This window comes from Haplochromis burtoni, unplaced genomic scaffold, assembly GCF_018398535.1.
Source record: "Haplochromis burtoni strain Fernald_Lab_line unplaced genomic scaffold, NCSU_Asbu1 Contig_7, whole genome shotgun sequence".
NCBI lineage: Eukaryota > Metazoa > Chordata > Actinopteri > Cichliformes > Cichlidae > Haplochromis > Haplochromis burtoni.
The window spans coordinates 2,536,484-2,541,478 of record NW_024582368.1 but is presented as its reverse complement, the minus strand read 5'-3'; the positions used below and the strand labels follow the sequence as shown (position 1 = coordinate 2,541,478).

At 38.2% G+C, this 4,995-nt stretch overlaps 1 long non-coding RNA gene across 1 annotated transcript; it reads right to left on the bottom strand.

The window, feature by feature from the left end:
- Positions 1 to 3,565: 3,565 nt before the first annotated feature.
- On the bottom strand, positions 3,566 to 4,951 carry LOC121815152. The gene is made up of 4 exons (XR_006054822.1): positions 4,855 to 4,951; positions 4,694 to 4,728; positions 4,513 to 4,569; positions 3,566 to 4,049 (listed from the first exon to the last, which is right to left on the bottom strand). It is a non-coding gene; the product is annotated as an uncharacterized LOC121815152 (long non-coding RNA).
- Positions 4,952 to 4,995: the final 44 nt, after the last annotated feature.

Genomic DNA, 4,995 nt, shown 5'->3' with positions numbered 1-4,995 from the left:
GTTATATTTTAGATAGCGAGGAGCAGACTGCAGCATTTCACTCCACCGAGGGAGTTCGCGACGTACTACCCGGCTTTCTTTAGACCGCGAAGGCCGGGTCCTCAGGTGGAAGCAGCCTCTGAATTTGGAAACCCCCGCTGTTTCCAGGCCGGCCAATAATAACGGTGACATTTAATGTATTTTATCTGATAAATAAACCCTGTAAAATTTATTTATCACCCCCCCACCCTAACAGCCCTTTTGAATATCTCCCTAATTCTGAGGTCTCAAGGTTGGCAAGTATGGCCACAACGCCTCACTCTTGGAGCACTATTTTGCCACATGTATCGCAAACCACGTCTTAGCTGTTTGTGGAGGTAAAATACGTCCTCCGATGACGTGCAGCCATTGTTGTGAGTGCACACGCCAGCGGCTGCGAGACATTTATACAGCCGTATTTCGCACATAATTATGAAAGGCGGAAGAGGAAGTAGTTCCTTTGAATGTAGACAATCCGAATGTTATAGTTTCTTTCCACCGTGTTCCTGTTAATGATAAACTATAAATTTACCCTAAATTACTAAAATATCGATATTTTAATGTGAGAATCGATTCTAGAACATAAATGATTGGTATCGGAGGAATCGATATTTCAGTATCGATCCGCACATCACTAGTGCAAGGAGGATACGGGTGGAGATGTGAAGGGGGTAGACGAAGGTCAAGGTCAAATTTATTTATATAGCACATTTCCAGACAGACGATGCTGCACAAAGTGCTTAACAATATAAAAACGCCATTAAAAAGCGACAATATAAAACAATGATGGGACAATAAAAGAATTAAAACAAAAACTAAGACAATTAAAATATGACCAAAATGCTTGGGTCACAGTGTGTTAAAAGCCAGGGCATAAAAATGTATCTTTAGTAGTGATTTAAATTGATTAAGTGTTTGTGCAGATCTAATCTTTAGGGGGAGACTTCCAAAGTCTGGGACCTGCCACAGAGAAGGCTCTATCACCACAAGATTTGAGACTAGTCCGAGGGATGGAAAGCATTAATTTTGAGCTAGACCTCATGGTTTTTCCTGGAGCTCACACAGGTAAGAAGGGGCTCGGCTGTTAAGTGACTTAAAAACAAAAAAGTAAAAGTTTAAATTGGAACCTGCAGGAGACAGGAAGCCAGTGTAGAGAAGCTAAACCAAAATACAATGAATTGCAGTAGTCCAACCTGCAAGTAAGGAAGAGGTGAATAACACGTTCAAAGACATTAGTCGGGAGGTATGGCTTTACCTTGGCTAGCTGTCTTAACTGAAAGAAGCAGGACTGCACTTACCTGCACCAAGACACCAAGGTTTTTTACATGTGTTTTACAATAGGAGGTAAAGGGGCCCAGAGTGCTATCGATGTGATTATTGACTAAGTTGCCGAAAATGACAACTTCAGTTTTATTTTCGTTTAGCTCAAATTCTTTATTCTTGTCCTCTAGTTTTGTCTTGTCTTCCTGCAATTCTTTATTTTTGTCCTCTAGTTTTGTCTTGTCTTCCTGCAATTCTTTATTTTTGTCCTCTAATTTTGTCTTCTCTTGCTCAATTTCTCTGATTTTGTCCTCCAACAGTGGCTGCAGCTTTGGACTTCTTCCAAATGTATCTGCCTTAGAAAATCCTGGTACTCATTTTCTGCTTCAATTCTTGTGTATGCCTCCAGCTTTTCCTTCAAGTCATACATGTCTAGCTGATTCCCGTCTTCTAGTATTTTGTTTTCTTGTTCCAGCTTTTCATATCTTTTCTCCATTTGCATGTATTTGGACTCCATTTCTTCTCTAAGAGCTACAAGCCCATCCTTATGGCATAAATTCCTCCTCTCTGCCAGAAGACCATTTAGGCAACTTTTCAGTTGGTACTCGCTCTCTCGTAGATGAAGGTTTTCCCTCCTGCAGTTCTCAAAAGCTCTTCTGAGACCATTGTATTCACCGGGGGACCGTACTGCCCACCGCAGTGAGGAGGAGGTCCTCTGAATCTCAGTTGATAGTTGTTTTGAGACATAGCAAAACAAACCAACGCAGTTCTTTTTTTGTTCAAAACGAATAGAAAATCTTTTTAGAGACAAATTCAAAACTTGTTTAAATGCTGTTAGAATTGTGGCGATGTGAATATCTAACCGGCGAAAACACACTAAAAACGATACCAAACACTGTGGTTACTTCACAGACTGCACTTCATCGTAACATTAAAACTTTCTATATGCAAATTAGGCTGAGACGGCGCTTGTCTATCACGTGACATCAAATCTGACTTAAAACAAAATATTTTTTTATGAGTGTATTTATTTTGCCATTTTCAATAAAGTTTTAATGTCTCATTCTTCATCATATTTAGGATCCTTCTTACCGAGTGTTTACATAAGGTGTCCAAGGCCAATATTTCAGAGAAAATGTGAATACTGTTTATATTATAATAGTGGTGCTTTGCTATTACTACCAGATAGTAATAGCAAATAGCAAATATCCAGATAGCAAATATCCATTGAAACAATGTTTAGTCAATATCAGTTGATTCTATTGAATCAACGTTGAAATCTGATATTGACGTAACGTCACTCTTATACGTCAGAATTTGATATTGAATCAATGTTGAACGCTGTTGAACCTAGGATCTTTGTAAGTCAGTCTGGTCTCTGAGTTTCCCTTTCTGTCTTTATCAAGTCTGCATTTCTGTTCCTGAATTCTGCTATATCTTAATAGTGTTTTATTCTGTGGGCATTATGTTCAGTTTTGCTTAACTTGGTTCTCCACGTGTCACTTATTTGCCCTTACCTTATGTGCATGTTTAAGCCCTCAGTTTGCTTCTTTTCTTTGTTGCATCATCCGTCATATTAGTGTTCTGAGTGTATTTCCTGGTTTTTGTTTGCTTAAGACTAAACTGCAGCACTTTTAATCTAGTTCCTCTTACTGTATGGTCTGTAAAGTAGGCACTAAAGCTGATCTGCCAGTGTCTTACTAAGAGGATGGTTCTTTGGATAAAAGGGGGAGCAAGCAAGTCAATAATCAAGACACAGGGATGATGTAGGTCTAATCAGAAACTTTTTATTCCCAGGCCAGGGAGCACAAATAAAATAAAACTCTCAAAAAACATACTTAATAGAATGTCTTCAATATACTAATATCCCCCAGGAATAAACCCAATTCTAAAACTGCTAGAAATAAAATTTTCTGCGTGCACTAAAATCCTCTGATGTAACTACCCCACGAACACAGATAAATGTTCATTTTTGGTCCACCAGCCGGCCAGAAACTCCTTCTCCAGAGCGGGGTCCATGCCAGCCTCGTCCCAGACAGACGAGGAGGAGCCTCCTGCCCCCTCTCGTCCCTTCACTGGGCCCATCACATCCCAGCCCAGCTCGCATTCTACACCGGAGTCCACCGTGGGATGCCACCACGGTACCCCTCGCGTCAGCACAGATAAGAGCCAGAAAAATCATCCTGGAAGCGGCCCTGGCTTATAGTAATGGTGACCCTCTATCAACACAGCTGCATCCAGTGAACAACAGTAGAGACAATACTCACGAATGCAAAAAACAAAAACAGCTCAATGCTTCTCTGAATAAATTTGCAGCTATGCAGGAATTATTTTGTTTACAAAACAGTTAAAAGGGTTAAGGTTAAAAGTTACTACATAACAAGTAAATGAAGGAAGATAACAGAGCAGCAAATACAAATACTCCAGTAATAAAAGATACAGAAAGAAGAGATACAACTCTTTAACATTAAAGTTTTAACATTAAAACATTTCAGCTAATGTGCTGTATGTAACTTCCGTGGCTTTTCTGTCACTGTGTTGGAGAACAGAAGCAAATGATAATTAGAGAGAAAAAGCAAAATATGACCAAATTCAAAGTGAAACATGTCATATCAGGACAACAAGTAAAATGATTTGATATCAAGAAAAACACGGGGAGTGAGATACAGTGTGTGTTTGGTTTCAGGTTATTTAATATTTACCCTTTCAGTACACTTCCGTACAACAACTGAACTGTAAATTATTTCCACATCACTTTCACCAAATGAACTCTGGAAGAGAAGAAATATAGAAATTGGACTATTTACAGTTCTGCTGTGCTTTAACAAAAAATAGATTAAACTCTACTTGTATTCTAAAGTGTAAATGTGTAGTTGTAGTATGTTAGGACATCCTCAGGTGATATTTCTTCTGCATTTACACATCTGGTGTGTCAGGTATCAGTGTTATTGACAAAATACCAATATTTAAATGAAAGAGAAGGGGTAGAGGTTTGAATCTTCAGAAGCAAAATACAGCTTTGTGATTCATGATCTAATTTCTTCTGATAGCTGTTGTTGTATTTTGCAAGTTATAAAAAATACAAGAACAGTTTCCCCTATGAGGATTCATTTTTCTCAGACATATCAGAAATGAATCTACAGTAGATTACATATCCAATGTACTCTCAGATGACCGGTATGTTCACTGAAAATTCTTAGATTTGAATTGCTTGATGCTGCTGTAGTTGGTTACCTTGGGTGAACGTTTTTTCTTGGGTCTGACTTCAGAGTATGTTAGTTCATCTCCAGCCTGCATTGAAGTACAAAACACAGTTTGAACATCTGTCAAACTGTAATTATGAACCCGTTTTACTTTCTCTATTTTTTTAGTATCATGTACGATGCCCACATAGAAATAAATCAGTACAACTTACCATTGCTGTGGCGGATGATTCTGCTTTGTTCTGCTCTAATAAAACAAAATGACTGTTACTGATTCTTTGTAGCAATGCACAATAACTTAAATGTTGAACTATTTCTAAAGATTTGCAAATAAATTTGAAATGGATTTTAATCAAATTTCTAGTAGACTTACTGTGTCTCATTATAAACCAGATGAACAGCATCACAATTACAATCAAGCTCAACACACTCAGAGGGATGATGAGGATCTTTGGGTCAAATGAAGATCTACAACATGCAGTTTATAAACAGAATTTAAATGAATAAGTAATAA